The sequence below is a fragment of the Vicia villosa genome, linkage group LG5, assembly GCF_029867415.1.
Source record: "Vicia villosa cultivar HV-30 ecotype Madison, WI linkage group LG5, Vvil1.0, whole genome shotgun sequence".
Lineage (NCBI taxonomy): Eukaryota > Viridiplantae > Streptophyta > Magnoliopsida > Fabales > Fabaceae > Vicia > Vicia villosa.
Genome location: NC_081184.1, coordinates 152,176,017 through 152,193,251, shown reverse-complemented (window position 1 = coordinate 152,193,251; position 17,235 = coordinate 152,176,017).

Below are 17,235 nucleotides of genomic sequence, written 5' to 3'. Positions count from 1 at the left end.
ACACATAAAAGTTACCCAAGAAAAATAATAATCAACTAAAATCAATCATGTGTATTTTGTTAAATTTTTGGACATTGAAAACTGGATTCTCAACTTTGTTTGGAATAAAGATGTGCTTAAAAATAACTAGTCATTGTGGCTTAGTACAAAATTTGTAAGCTTCTGTTTTTGAGGGTGGACTTGTTGGAAATCCACCAATATCTATAATGAATTTCTATCAATTTTGATAAACAAGATTGTTACTACCATACAATGATAATAGAAAATATGAAAGAAAAAGACAATGATTTTGTGCAGAGTTTCTCTTTATCCATAAACTGTGAAAAACTTCTTATTTACCTGCGACTGCAAATTCTGTGAATACAACTTAATTACTAAAATAGGGATTACTCCCTCTATTTATAGATTTAGGTTAGTTTGCTCTTTAAGCCAAAAACCCAAAACTATAAAAGCCCAAAATACCTATTTTAGAACTAAGTCAAATCTAATCAAATATATGTGTAACTAAATCAAATCTAGTTCGACACATATTATTCAACACTATAAATTAGAATTTAACAAGACTTGGCATGAGATCCGCTAGAAAAATTAGCGAGCCAACTTTCTTTCTTTAGAAAAAGAGTGCTTGGAGGCACTAGCCACATTAAGTACCACATTTTTCTACAATATGGTCAAGAATTAAAAGTTATTTCCATGTCATCAAGGATAACTCCTCTTTGCATTTTGGTGAAAGTTTGTCTATCAATTTTTAAAATCATTCACGGTGTGGTTTGTTGGTGATGATATAACATGAAAGGAAACTCAAAAATCGGGGAAAAATCGTAGTCATTGTAAATGTTAACAAAAATAATAACACAATGTAAAAATTGTTACATCACATGGACTACCCTCAACTACCCAAAGACCACAATACATCCACAATCTCCAAAACAAATATATAATAGCTCTCACAACACTCTAACAAAAGAGTATAAAAGAAAATATAAAAAGTCAAATACAAACTTAAAGCACTTTAAGTTATATAATAAATTCAAGTTCTTCATTACAAAATGCAACAGTTAAAAGCACTTTAAGTTTGTATTTGACTTTTTATATTTTCTCTTATACTCTTGTGTTAGAGTGTTGTGAGAGCTATTATATATTTGTTTTTGAGATTGTGGATGTATTGTGGTCTTTGGGTAGTTAAGGGTAATCTATATGATGTAACAATTTTTACACTGTGTTATTATTTTATTAACATTTACAATTACTGTGATTTTCCCCCAATTTTTTAGTTTCTTTCCATGTTATATCATTGTGTTGTAACTGTGTCTTTTATTTTTTTCTATGTTGGATTCCCTAACAATTGGTATCAAGAGCCTTAGTTTGGTGGGGTATGAATTTTTTAGTATGCTCTGTGGTTGCACTTTCTTTTATCTTTCACATCAAAAAAAGAATTTTATACTTTGTGTTGGTTGGAAAAAAAATTTGTTGCAAGAAAAGTCTTAGATGCATTATCATGTTTTTGAAGTGTAGTAAGGCTCGACTTAGAGAAATTTGATGGAAGAATCAATTTTGACTTGTGAAAAATTCAAGTCAAAGATATTTTGATACAATTAAGATTACACAAGACGTTGAAAGGAAACATTTTCAACATGGTCAACAAGAACTGGAAATAACTTGATTTGAGAGCTTCGAGTATAACCCATAGATCTTTGAATCAAACTATTCATGTGAAAGTTCTTGGTACGTCCAATACTACAAATTATATTTCTTTATGATAATTCTTTCACCTCGACCAACCAAAAATTGAGGTATATATATGTTCTGGGAGTGCCCTGTTTATATTTGTGTTTTAAAAAATATGCAATATATATCCTCAGTTTGACACAAAACCGATGAGATATAACTACTGTTAGAACAAGATTTGTTCTGATCAATATTCTTAGTTTTGATGATAACAATGTATATGAATTTTGTATGAGATAATGTGGTACTCTAATACTATGCAATTTCCATTTCAGGAATTATATAAAGAGTATGCACAAAATCAGCGCAAGAAGCACTGACTCAGAAGGTTCAGCATGCAACATCAGAACATGGTCTGGCAAGACATCAGAAGATGGTCAAGCAGAATCCGAACATGGTCTATGGAAGCATCAGAAGAACTTGAGATCAGAAGCAGAAGCACTGAAGTTCTCATGGTATCACGCTCAGAAGCACTTCAATGTCAGAAGACAAGAAGATGCTCTGCACCAAGCTGTTTGTACTCTGATGATATTCAAACGTTGTTAACACAAACATCAGATCAGAAGCAAGTACTAGCTGGCAGGCTACGCTGACTGACAAAAGGAACGTTGAAAGCTATTAAAGGCAACGTCAGTAGACACAGCGAAAGCAAGGCTCGAGGTAGTTGACAAAAGAGTGAAACATTAAATGCAATGTTGTACGGAATACGCAAAGCATTAAATGCTCCCAACGGTCATCTTCTCAAACGCCTATATATATGAAGTTCTGATGAGAAGCAAGGTTACAAACTTTGAACATAACACTCGATACAAAAACGCTGAAACGCTATTCAATTCAAAAGCTCTCATACTTCATCTTCAACCTCACTACATTGCTGTTGTAATATATTAGTGAGATTAAGCCTAAACTTAAGAGAAAATCACAGTTGTGATAATAGCTTTATAAGAAGCATTGTAACTCTTAGAATTTGTTTACATTAATTTGTAAGAACTAGAGTGATCAGGTTGTTGATCAGAATACTCTAGAAAGTCTTAGAGGGTATCTAAGCAGATTGTTCCTAGAGTGACCAGGTTGTGATCAGTATACTCTAGAAGACTTAGAAGTTGTCTAAGTGGAAAACCATTGTAATCTCGTGTGATTAGTGGATTAAATCCTCAGGTGAGGTAAATCACTCCAAGGGGGTGGACTGGAGTAGTTTAGTTAACAACGAACCAGGATAAAAATCATTGTGCAAATTGTTTTTATCTTACAAGTTTTAAAGCTACACTTATTCAAACCCCCCCTTTCTAAGTGTTTTTCTATCCTTCAATTGGCATCAGAGCGCCGGTTCTAAGGTGCAAGCACTTAACCGTGTTTAGAAAAGATTCAGGAAGAGAAAAATGCTTCAGTACAACATGGCTGGTGAAGATCCATCAAATACATCTACATCTGGTTCAGCTGAGCAATACAATGGAAATGGTAACAATGGTTATACTAGACCACCAGTATTTGATGGTGAAAACTTTGAATACTGGAAAGATAAACTTGAAAGTTACTTTCTTGGTCTAGATGGTGACTTATGGGATCTGCTGATGGATGGTTACAAACATCCAGTGAAAGCTACTGGCGTAAGGCTTACAAGACAAGAAATGAATGATGATCAAAAGAAGCAATTCAAAAATCATCATAAGTGTAGGACTGTTTTGCTGAATGCTATCTCTCATGCTGAATATGAGAAGATATCTAACAGGGAAACTGCCTATGACATATATGAGTCATTGAAAATGACCTATGAAGGAAATGCCCAAGTCAAGGAGACTAAAGCTCTTGCCTTGATCCAGAAATATAAAGCCTTCAAGATGGAGGATGATGAAAACATTAAGAAGATTTTCTCAAGATTTCAAACGCTAACTGCTGGATTGAGAGTTCTTGACAAGGGATACACAAGGGCTGATCATGTCAAGAAGATCATCAGAAGCTTGCCAAGAAGATGGGGTCCTATGGTGACTGCTTTCAAAATTGCCAAGAATCTGAATGAAGTCTCTCTTGAAGAATTGATCAGTGCTCTGAGGAGTCATGAAATTGAGCTAGATGCTAATGAACCTCAGAAGAAAGGTAAGTCTATTGCATTAAAATCAAATTATAAAAAATGCACTAACGCTTTTCAGGCTGAAGAAGTAGATTCTGAAGAATCAGAATCAGAAGAAGAAGATGAACTGTCCATGATCTCCAGAAGGGTTAACCATCTCTGGAAGAGCAAGCAAAGGAAGTTCAAGAGCTTCAGAAGTTCAAAGAAGCCTGAAAGAGGAGAATCTTCTGGAGGCAGAAGATCTGACAAGAAGAAGGTCATCTGCTATGAGTGCAATGAGCCTGGACACTTCAAGAATGAATGTCCAAAACTTCAGAAGGAGAATCCCAAGAAGAAGTTTCATAAGAAGAAATGTCTTATGGCAACATGGGATGATTCAGAATCAGAATCAGAATCAGACTCTGAAGGCGAGCAAGCGAACTTTGCACTGATGGCCACAGTAGACGATGGATCAGAATCTACATCAGAATCAGATTCTGAAGAGGTATATTCTGAACTTTCTAGAGAAGAGTTAGTTTCCAGTTTAACTGAACTTCTGGAACTCAAGGCTCATCTTAGTATCAAATACAAAAAGCTAAAAAAGCTATTTGAATTTGAAACTAAGAAGCTGGAAGTGGAAAATTCTGAACTGAAGGAAAAGGTTTTAAAATTATTCAAAGATATTGGATCTCCTTCTGAATCAGAAAAATCCATTCCTAGTCTCAATCATATTCTGAAAGAATATGACTCGAGCTTCAGAAAGTTCCTATCTAGAAGTATTGGCAGAAGTCATCTTGCGTCTATGATATATGGTGTTTCTGGAAACAAAAGATTTGGCGTTGGCCATGAGGGTGATACCTCACACAAATTTGAACCTGTTGATGATTTGAAAATCACATACAAGCCATTGTATGATCAGTTCAAATATGGCCACTCACATGATATTAGGCTCACTTCACATGCCAAAAGCTTTAACACTACACACACCAAGAAGCATGTGACACAACCTAAAAAATATCATGCTGCCAAACCTAAAGAATATCATGCAGTTCCTCCTGTTACTTATCATGCTAAACCCAAGTTCAATCAGAACTTGAGGAAAACTAACAAGAAAGGACCCAAGAAACTGTGGGTACCTAAGGAGAAGATAATTTTTGTTGCAGATATCCTTAGCAGCAAAGAAGACAAAGCACAAAATGTCATGGTACCTGGACTCTGGGTGCTCGCGACACATGACGGGAAGAAGGTCTATGTTCCAAGACCTGGTGCTTAAATCTGGTGGAGAAGTCAAGTTTGGAGGAGATCAGAAGGGCAAGATTATTGGCTCTGGAACCATAAGTATTGGTAACTCTCCTTCCATAATTAATATACTTCTTGTAGAAGGATTAGCGCATAACTTATTGTCCATAAGTCAATTAAGTGACAATGGTTATGACATAATCTTCAATCAAAAGTCTTGCAAGGCTGTAAGTCAGAAGGATGTCTCAATCCTATTTACAGGCAAGAGAAAGAACAACATTTATAAGATTGATCTTTCATATCTTGAGAAGTAGAAGGTGACTTGCCTTATGTCTGTTTCTGAAGAGCAATGGGTCTGGCACAGAAGATTAGGACATGCTAGTTTGAGAAAGATTTCTCAGATTAACAAACTAAATCTGGTTAGAGGACTCCCAAATCTGAAATACAAATCAGATGCTCTTTGTGAAGCATGTCAGAAGAACAAGTTCTCCAATCCTGCATTCAAATCTAAGAATGTTGTCTCTTCCTCAAGGCCGTTAGAACTTCTGCACATTGATCTGTTTGGACCAGTCAAAACAGCATCTGTCAGAGGGAAGAAATATGGATTAGTCATCGTAGATGATTATAGCCGCTGGACATGGGTAAAGTTCTTAAAACACAAGGATGAGTCTCATTCAGTGTTCTTTGAATTCTGCACTCAGATTCAATCTGAGAAAGAGTGCAAAATCATAAAGGTCATAAGTGATCATGGTGGTGAATTTGAGAACAGATTCTTTGAGGAGTTCTTCAAAGAAAATGGTATTGCCCATGATTTCTCTTGCCCTAGAACTCCACAGCAAAATGGAGTTGTAGAGCGAAAGAATAGGACTCTACAAGAAATGGCCAGAACCAGGATCAATGAAACCAATATGGCTAAGCACTTCTGGGCAGAAGCAATAAACACTGCGTGTTATATTCATAATAGAATCTCTATAAGACCTATTCTAAATAAGACTCCTTATGAATTGTGGAAGAACAGAAAGCCCAACATTTCATATTTTCATCCTTTTGGATATGTGTGCTTTATTCTGAATACTAAAGATCATCTTGGTAAGTTTGATTCTAAGGCACAAAAATGTTTCCTTCTAGGATATTCTGAACGCTCTAAAGGCTACAGAGTATACAATACTGAAACATTGGTTGTAGAAGAATCAATCAATATCAGATTTGATGATAAGCTTGGTCTTGAAAAGCCAAAGCAGTTTGAGAATTTTGCAGATATAGATATTGATATATCAGAAGCTGTAAAACCAAGAAGTAAAGTTTCAGAAGCTGAAAAATCTCAGAAGCAAAGAATCAGAAGAACAAGTTGCTGCATCTTTAGAAAATCTCAGAATTTGAAGAACCAACAGTCAGAAGATCTTCTAGACTCACCTCAGCTCACTCAGAAGATGTGATCCTTGGAAAGAAAGATGATCCTACAGAACCAGAGCATTCCTTAAGAACAATGCAGAATGTCAATTAGGTCTTGTTTCTTTGATCGAGCCAACTTCTGTTGATCAAGCTCTAGAAGATCCAGACTGGATAATTGCCATGCAAGAAGAACTAAATCAGTTTACAAGGAATGACGTATGGGATTTGGTTCCTAGACCAAAAGGATTCAACATCATTGGTACAAAGTGGGTTTTCAGAAACAAGCTTAGTGAGAAGGGAGAAGTGGTAAGAAACAAAGCCAGACTGATGGCTCAGGGATATAGTCAACAAGAAGGAATTGACTATACTGAAACCTTTGCACCAGTGGCCAGGTTAGAATCTATTCGCTTATTAATTTCTTTTGCCACTCAGCATAACATCACTCTGTATCAGATGGATGTTAAGAGTGCCTTCTTAAATGGTTATATAGATAAGGAAGTCTATGTCCACCAACCTCCTAGCTTTGAAGACTCTAAGTCTCCAGAACATGTTTTCAAACTTAAGAAATCAATGTATGGATTGAAGCAAGCTCCTAGAGCTTGGTATGAAAGATTAAGTTCTTTCCTTCTGGACAATGGTTTCACTAGAGGACAAGTGGATACGACTCTCTTGTGTAAAACATCTAAGAAGGACATTTTAATTTGTCAAATTTATGTTGATGATATTATTTTTGGAACATCTAATGCTTCACTTGGAAAGGAGTTTGCTAAGTCTATGCAGGCTGAATTTGAAATGAGTATGATGGGAGAACTCAAGTATTTTCTTGGGATTCAAATCAATCAAACTTCTGATGGAACTTATGTTCATCAAACCAAGTATGTGAAGGAACTTCTGAAGAAGTTTAATCTTTCTGAAAGCAAAGAAGCCAAAACTCCTATGCATCCAACGTGTGTTCTAGGTAAGGATGAGGTAAGTAAGAAGGTAGATCAGAAGTTGTTCAGAGGTATGATTGGATCTCTTCTATACTTAACTGCTTCTAGACCTGACATTCTATTCAGTGTTTGTTTGTGCGCTAGATTCCAATCAGATCCTAGAGAATCTCACTTAACCGCTGTTAAGAGAATTCTGAGGTATCTGAAAGGTACTACTAATGTTGGTTTAGTCTACAGAAGATCTAAAGAATACAACTTAGTAGGATTTTGTGATGCTGACTATGCTGGAGATAGAATTGAAAGGAAGAGTACTTCTGGAAGTTGTCAATTTCTAGGAAGTCATCTGATCTCCTGGTACAGCAAGAAGCAAGCTACCATTGCCCTCTCAACAACAGAAGTAGAATATGTTGCTGCTGTTGGTTGTAGCACACAAATGCTCTGGATGAAGAGTCAGCTAGAAGATTATCAAATATATGAGAGTAACATTCCTATCTTCTGTGATAATACCTCTGCCATTTGTTTATCTAAGAATCCTATCTTACATTCCAAAACTAAACATATTGAGATTAAACATCATTTCATTAGAGACTATGTTCAGAAGGGTGTTCTTTCTTTAAACTTTGTGGATACAGACCATCAATGGGCTGATATCTTTACAAAACCCTTTGCTGAAGATAGGTTTAAGTTCATTTTGAAGAATATCAGTATGGATTTATGCCTAGAATGAGAAGATGAAAATATCTTATGTATGATTAATTTCTGAAATGTGTTGGGATTATGTGCATACAAGAAGTTCTGAAAAACGATCAATTAGAAGTTCTGAGTCTGTCACCATTTTTCCAGAAAACGAACACGTGTTTACTATTTCTGGACAAGCATGCGTGCAGTTGAGGAGACGCCGCCCTAGGTAACTGTGCAAATCATTTCATTTTGTCACTTTATCTCTCCTAACGTCATATCTCATTAAATGCAAAATTGATGTCATGTTTTTCTGTAATCATTTCACTTAAACCATATTGCATTCATTATTTTCGTTATTCTTTCTTTTAAATATCTCTCTTCATCTTCGTTTCATTCTTTTCACTCTCTTTCTTCATTCGTCTCTCTCTCTTTATATTCATCGCATAAACCCTAGTTGTGACTGAAACTTAGCATTTCATCATGAATCCTTCAAGTTCCTCAAACCATGCAGAAGAAATGTCTTCCACTCAACTGGTTTTCAGCAAGCACAGGTATGCTCCTTTGAAGACCTGTTCCATTCCTCCATCAGAAATGGAAGTTCTCTGTGAGTCCTCGGTGGATTTTGAGAATCTGAAAGTATATGGTTTCAAACCTGATGCAAAGATTATGGTACAAGGATGGTCAAACTATCTTGATAGATTGGTTGAACCAATTTATCCGACTCTTGTGAAAGATTTCTGGGCTCATGCAACCGTTACTCCAACTTCTATCATCTCCTTTGTGCTAGGGCATGAAGTTGTGATAACTGAGAAGTTGATCAGGAAGTTGTACAACTTGGATGATGAAGAAGGATGCACTGGTCCTCTTCATGGCAGAGTTAGTTGGCTACAAGTTGAAAAACAAATATCGTTTGCTACCGGTATTGAATCTCATAAAACTGGTACATTGAGGGCGTTCTACCAAGTCTGGGCTGAGATTATTCTGGGTTCTCTCCATCACAGAAGAAGATTGTTCTCCTCCTCTTACATCAGTCCTGATCACAAATATACTCTCTTCTGCATTGGAAGAAGAATTGAAATGAACATCTCCAACATTCTGTTCCAAAATCTGAAGATGGCTATTGAAGAGTCAAGGGATGAAGAACGTGAGAAGTATCCTCATCTTCAAAGAAATACTATTCCTTTCGCCAGAATGATTTCAGACATTCTAATAGAAAGTGATTTGATTGACTCTCTAAAGACTATTGGGACGTCTAAATTCTTTAGAGTCACTCAGGGTCATATCTTCAATGGTTTTGATCTGCTAAGAATGGAACTTATCAAGGAGATAACTTCTGTTCCTTTTGTCTTCCCAGATATTCTGACCAGAAGAATTCCAGTTGAAGGCTTTGCTACCTTGTTCCAAGCAGAACTTCACAAGGCTGTTAAGCATTATTTGGAAGCTTCTGTAATAACTTAATCTTCTGTTGATCCTGCGTGGATCCGTGGAAGAGTGCTTCCTTCTCAAGCTGACCTTCAGAAGAAGGATCAGAAGAAGCAAGAAGCAAGGCTGAAGAGAAAGGTTGCAGAAGAAGCTGCTAAAGAAGCTAAGAGGCAGAAGGTTACTTATGACCCTCTTAAAGTTGATTCTTTTCAAGCAATCAGAACGGGTAACTTCTCCAGGCAAGTATATCAACCACCTCCTTCTGAAACTCAATATTCTATCCAACCTCCTCCTTCTGAATCTCAAAACACCTTCACCATTCCAAATCCCCCTCAACCATCTCTTTCTTTCTACACCTATTTTGAACCCCACTCCACTAAATGTCTATCCTCCCACACCCACTGATATACCATCCTCATCAACCATCTCCACAGATATTCCATCTTCTTCAACCCCAGCATCTCCACCTTCTATATTCCATCCCTTTCCTACCAGAAAATCCAACCCACACTGCCTTCTCTACCCTGACTACAAATTCACCTTCAACCCTCCTGAACCTGAACCTCATATTTACCTGGAGCTGTTCAGAAATGAAGTTATCAGTAGGCTGGATCTCTTGAAGGATGCTTTCTTCAATGATCTTGATGATGTTTCTACTAGAAACCTCTGGAGAAGCTTTCGCCAAGATTTTCAAGTTGGAGCCATGGCTGTTCAGAAGAGAATTGTGGCTGCTGCTCCTGGTTATGCTGGTTATCTTCTTGAAGTTGATAATGGTGTCTATTATCATCCCATCAGAAACAGGAGAGTTCTTTAGGAGAAGATGTTTGTTGATGAGCTGCTGGACAATCCTTGCAGGGATATTGTGGTCTGGAGACCTAAGTATCCAGTTCTGACTGGAGACTTTAAGTCCTTGTTTGACTTTCTGAGGGAAAATCCTTCTGAGAAAGACCCTAATTTGGTCATTCCAGAAGTTGTTGACCCGCCAGAAGTTGAAGGTTCTTCTGCTCCAAGGAATCTTGCTGCCATTCTTCAAGCTCTTGAGAATGGAGATTCTGATCTTCCTGCTGCTGAGTATGAAGGAGATGCTTCTATGGAAGAAGCTGATGCTGAAGATCATCCTGCTGGGACTATTCCTGTTGAGGAAAATCAAGGTGATGATCTAACAATGGAAGATGCAGTTCAGAATGTTTTCCCTCTGAACAGAAGTTGTGAAGCTTCTTCTGGTGAACCCTCTCTTCTGGTGAAGACTCTAGAGGTTTTTCAGAAGAACCAAGCTGAGCTAGCTTCTCGCATGGACGCACAAGATACTACCAATGCTGAGTTCCGCACTTTCATGGAGAGGCAAACTGAGAGCAATGCTGGGATTCATGACATGCTGGCCAAGATTATGTCTAAGCTAGGGTCGTCTTAGTCTTTGTGTCTTAGAAGTTTCCCTTTGTTTATTGCATCTGTCTTCTATGCATCGTCCTTGTACTTCTGACAATTCTCCTTTTGCAATCAATGAAATTTATCTTCTTTTCTCTCATAATTGTTTTGTTTTTCATCTGAATCTTTTATGTTTGATGTTATGACAAAAAGGGGGAGAAAATGTGATAAATGATCTGATTTATATTATCAGTTGCTGGGAGAAAGTCTCCACATTTCTAACAAGAATTTGCAAGTTCTGTGTCTTTAAGTGTTTTGCAGGATTGAAGATCTTCTTAAAAGCTCAACATGAGAAGCAAAGACATGGGGAAAAGCAATTCTGTATGGAATCAAGCTCATGGAATTTGAAGCAAGCTGAGTGCTGTAAAGCTTCAAGAATCAGAAGCAAGAAGGAAGAATGTTATGATATTCTGATGATAGAATATTTTCTAACTCATTCTTATTCCTTATATGTTCTGATGCATGTTTTAGTTCTAAATATGCTCTGAAACATTATTGTTTTTGCTCTGATACATATTATATGTTCTGATACATATTCTATGTTCTGATTCATTCATGCTCTGACTTTTGTCGTGTAGTTTGTTCTGTAACATTTCAGGATGTAGAGATGCTCTGATGATGCTCTGGTACATTCAACAATGTTCTGATACAATCTAGCATGCAATGATTCAAGAAGAAATTCAAGCTCTGAAGCTGTCCTGTGGAAGCAAGAATCAGAAGCTATGAATGTTCTGAAGATCTAAGCATATGTGATCGTCTCAACTGAAATGAAAAATACTCAGGGAAGTCCTTTATGTATAAATTTCTTCCAGTATTAATTTCAGGGGGAGATTATTTATCTCAGGGGGAGATTGTTAATCTCAAGGGGAGACATATTCACACACTATGTTCATATGCTTATGCTATAGCTGTGTAATTGTCTTTAGTTGTCTGATATTCTGATTGCAAATTCATATCATTTATATATGTTTTTGCCATCATCAAAAAAGGGGGAGATTATTAGAACAAGATTTGTTCTGATCAATATTCTTAGTTTTGATGATAACAATGTATATGAATTTTGTATGAGATAATGTGGTACTCTAATACTATGCAATTTCCATTTCAGGAATTATATAAAGAGTATGCACAAAATCAGCGCAAGAAGCACTGACTCAGAAGGTTCAGCATGCAACATCAGAACATGGTCTGGCAAGACATCAGAAGATGGTCAAGCAGAATCCGAACATGGTCTATGGAAGCATCAGAAGAACTTGAGATCAGAAGCAGAAGCACTGAAGTTCTCATGGTATCACGCTCAGAAGCACTTCAATGTCAGAAGACAAGAAGATGCTCTGCACCAAGCTGTTTGTACTCTGATGATATTCAAACGTTGTTAACACAAACATCAGATCAGAAGCAAGTACTAGCTGGCAGGCTACGCTGACTGACAAAAGGAACGTTGAAAGCTATTAAAGGCAACGTCAGTAGACACAGCGAAAGCAAGGCTCGAGGTAGTTGACAAAAGAGTGAAACATTAAATGCAATGTTGTACGGAATACGCAAAGCATTAAATGCTCCCAACGGTCATCTTCTCAAACGCCTATATATATGAAGTTCTGATGAGAAGCAAGGTTACGAACTTTGAACATAACACTCGATACAAAAACGCTGAAACGCTATTCAATTCAAAAGCTCTCATACTTCATCTTCAACCTCACTACATTGCTGTTGTAATATATTAGTGAGATTAAGCCTAAACTTAAGAGAAAATCACAGTTGTGATAATAGCTTTATAAGAAGCATTGTAACTCTTAGAATTTGTTTACATTAATTTGTAAGAACTAGAGTGATCAGGTTGTTGATCAGAATACTCTAGAAAGTCTTAGAGGGTATCTAAGCAGATTGTTCCTAGAGTGACCAGGTTGTGATCAGTATACTCTAGAAGACTTAGAAGTTGTCTAAGTGGAAAACCATTGTAATCTCGTGTGATTAGTGGATTAAATCCTCAGGTGAGGTAAATCACTCCAAGGGGGTGGACTGGAGTAGTTTAGTTAACAACGAACCAGGATAAAAATCATTGTGCAAATTGTTTTTATCTTACAAGTTTTAAAGCTACACTTATTCAAACCCCCCCTTTCTAAGTGTTTTTCTATCCTTCAATTGGCATCAGAGCGCCGGTTCTAAGGTGCAAGCACTTAACCGTGTTTAGAAAAGATTCAAGAAGAGAAAAATGCTTCAGTACAACATGGCTGGTGAAGATCCATCAAATACATCTACATCTGGTTCAGCTGAGCAATACAATGGAAATGGTAACAATGGTTATACTAGACCACCAGTATTTGATGGTGAAAACTTTGAATACTGGAAAGATAAACTTGAAAGTTACTTTCTTGGTCTAGATGGTGACTTATGGGATCTGCTGATGGATGGTTACAAACATCCAGTGAAAGCTACTGGCGTAAGGCTTACAAGACAAGAAATGAATGATGATCAAAAGAAGCAATTCAAAAATCATCATAAGTGTAGGACTGTTTTGCTGAATGCTATCTCTCATGCTGAATATGAGAAGATATCTAACAGGGAAACTGCCTATGACATATATGAGTCATTGAAAATGACCTATGAAGGAAATGCCCAAGTCAAGGAGACTAAAGCTCTTGCCTTGATCCAGAAATATAAAGCCTTCAAGATGGAGGATGATGAAAACATTAAGAAGATTTTCTCAAGATTTCAAACGCTAACTGCTGGATTGAGAGTTCTTGACAAGGGATACACAAGGGCTGATCATGTCAAGAAGATCATCAGAAGCTTGCCAAGAAGATGGGGTCCTATGGTGACTGCTTTCAAAATTGCCAAGAATCTGAATGAAGTCTCTCTTGAAGAATTGATCAGTGCTCTGAGGAGTCATGAAATTGAGCTAGATGCTAATGAACCTCAGAAGAAAGGTAAGTCTATTGCATTAAAATCAAATTATAAAAAATGCACTAACGCTTTTCAGGCTGAAGAAGTAGATTCTGAAGAATCAGAGTCAGAAGAAGAAGATGAACTGTCCATGATCTCCAGAAGGGTTAACCATCTCTGGAAGAGCAAGCAAAGGAAGTTCAAGAGCTTCAGAAGTTCAAAGAAGCCTGAAAGAGGAGAATCTTCTGGAGGCAGAAGATATGACAAGAAGAAGGTCATCTGCTATGAGTGCAATGAGCCTGGACACTTCAAGAATGAATGTCCAAAACTTCAGAAGGAGAATCCCAAGAAGAAGTTTCATAAGAAGAAATGTCTTATGGCAACATGGGATGATTCAGAATCAGAATCAGAATCAGACTCTGAAGGCGAGCAAGCAAACTTTGCACTGATGGCCACAGTAGACGATGGATCAGAATCTACATCAGAATCAGATTCTGAAGAGGTATATTCTGAACTTTCTAGAGAAGAGTTAGTTTCCAGTTTAACTGAACTTCTGGAACTCAAGGCTCATCTTAGTATCAAATACAAAAAGCTGAAAAAGCTATTTGAATTTGAAACTAAGAAGCTGGAAGTGGAAAATTCTGAACTGAAGGAAAAGGTTTTAAAATTATTCAAAGATATTGGATCTCCTTCTGAATCAGAAAAATCCATTCCTAGTCTCAATCATATTCTGAAAGAATATGACTCGAGCTTCAGAAAGTTCCTATCTAGAAGTATTGGCAGAAGTCATCTAGCGTCTATGATATATGGTGTTTCTGGAAACAAAAGATTTGGCGTTGGCCATGAGGGTGATACCTCACACAAATTTGAACCTGTTGATGATTTGAAAATCACATACAAGCCATTGTATGATCAGTTCAAATATGGCCACTCACATGATATTAGGCTCACTTCACATGCCAAAAGCTTTAACACTACACACACCAAGAAGCATGTGACACAACCTAAAAAATATCATGCTGCCAAACCTAAAGAATATCATGCAGTTCCTCCTATTACTTATCATGCTAAACCCAAGTTCAATCAGAACTTGAGGAAAACTAACAAGAAAGGACCCAAGAAACTGTGGGTACCTAAGGAGAAGATAATTTTTGTTGCAGATATCCTTAGCAGCAAAGAAGACAAAGCACAAAATGTCATGGTACCTGGACTCTGGGTGCTCGCGACACATGACGGGAAGAAGGTCTATGTTCCAAGACCTGGTGCTTAAATCTGGTGGAGAAGTCAAGTTTGGAGGAGATCAGAAGGGCAAGATTATTGGCTCTGGAACCATAAGTATTGGTAACTCTCCTTCCATAATTAATATACTTCTTGTAGAAGGATTAGCGCATAACTTATTGTCCATAAGTCAATTAAGTGACAATGGTTATGACATAATCTTCAATCAAAAGTCTTGCAAGGCTGTAAGTCAGAAGGATGTCTCAATCCTATTTACAGGCAAGAGAAAGAACAACATTTATAAGATTGATCTTTCATATCTTGAGAAGTAGAAGGTGACTTGCCTTATGTCTGTTTCTGAAGAGCAATGGGTCTGGCACAGAAGATTAGGACATGCTAGTTTGAGAAAGATTCTCAGATTAACAAACTAAATCTGGTTAGAGGACTCCCAAATCTGAAATACAAATCAGATGCTCTTTGTGAAGCATGTCAGAAGAACAAGTTCTCCAATCCTGCATTCAAATCTAAGAATGTTGTCTCTTCCTCAAGGCCGTTAGAACTTCTGCACATTGATCTGTTTGGACCAGTCAAAACAGCATCTGTCAGAGGGAAGAAATATGGATTAGTCATCGTAGATGATTATAGCCGCTGGACATGGGTAAAGTTCTTAAAACACAAGGATGAGTCTCATTCAGTGTTCTTTGAATTCTGCACTCAGATTCAATCTGAGAAAGAGTGCAAAATCATAAAGGTCATAAGTGATCATGGTGGTGAATTTGAGAACAGATTCTTTGAGGAGTTCTTCAAAGAAAATAGTATTGCCCATGATTTCTCTTGCCCTAGAACTCCACAGCAAAATGGAGTTGTAGAGCGAAAGAATAGGACTCTACAAGAAATGGCCAGAACCAGGATCAATGAAACCAATATGGCTAAGCACTTCTGGGCAGAAGCAATAAACACTGCGTGTTATATTCATAATAGAATCTCTATAAGACCTATTCTAAATAAGACTCCTTATGAATTGTGGAAGAACAGAAAGCCCAACATTTCATATTTTCATCCTTTTGGATATGTGTGCTTTATTCTGAATACTAAAGATCATCTTGGTAAGTTTGATTCTAAGGCACAAAAATGTTTCCTTCTAGGATATTCTGAACGCTCTAAAGGCTACAGAGTATACAATACTGAAACATTGGTTGTAGAAGAATCAATCAATATCAGATTTGATGATAAGCTTGGTCTTGAAAAGCCAAAGCAGTTTGAGAATTTTGCAGATATAGATATTGATATATCAGAAGCTGTAAAACCAAGAAGTAAAGTTTCAGAAGCTGAAAAATCTCAGAAGCAAAGAATCAGAAGAACAAGTTGCTGCATCTTTAGAAAATCTCAGAATTTGAAGAACCAACAGTCAGAAGATCTTCTAGACTCACCTCAGCTCACTCAGAAGATGTGATCCTTGGAAAGAAAGATGATCCTACAGAACCAGAGCATTCCTTAAGAACAATGCAGAATGTCAATTAGGTCTTGTTTCTTTGATCGAGCCAACTTCTGTTGATCAAGCTCTAGAAGATCCAGACTGGATAATTGCCATGCAAGAAGAACTAAATCAGTTTACAAGGAATGACGTATGGGATTTGGTTCCTAGACCAAAAGGATTCAACATCATTGGTACAAAGTGGGTTTTCAGAAACAAGCTTAGTGAGAAGGGAGAAGTGGTAAGAAACAAAGCCAGACTGATGGCTCAGGGATATAGTCAACAAGAAGGAATTGACTATACTGAAACCTTTGCACCAGTGGCCAGGTTAGAATCTATTCGCTTATTAATTTCTTTTGCCACTCAGCATAACATCACTCTGTATCAGATGGATGTTAAGAGTGCCTTCTTAAATGGTTATATAGATAAGGAAGTCTATGTCCACCAACCTCCTAGCTTTGAAGACTCTAAGTCTCCAGAACATGTTTTCAAACTTAAGAAATCAATGTATGGATTGAAGCAAGCTCCTAGAGCTTGGTATGAAAGATTAAGTTCTTTCCTTCTGGACAATGGTTTCACTAGAGGACAAGTGGATACGACTCTCTTGTGTAAAACATCTAAGAAGGACATTTTAATTTGTCAAATTTATGTTGATGATATTATTTTTGGAACATCTAATGCTTCACTTGGAAAGGAGTTTGCTAAGTCTATGCAGGCTGAATTTGAAATGAGTATGATGGGAGAACTCAAGTATTTTCTTGGGATTCAAATCAATCAAACTTCTGATGGAACTT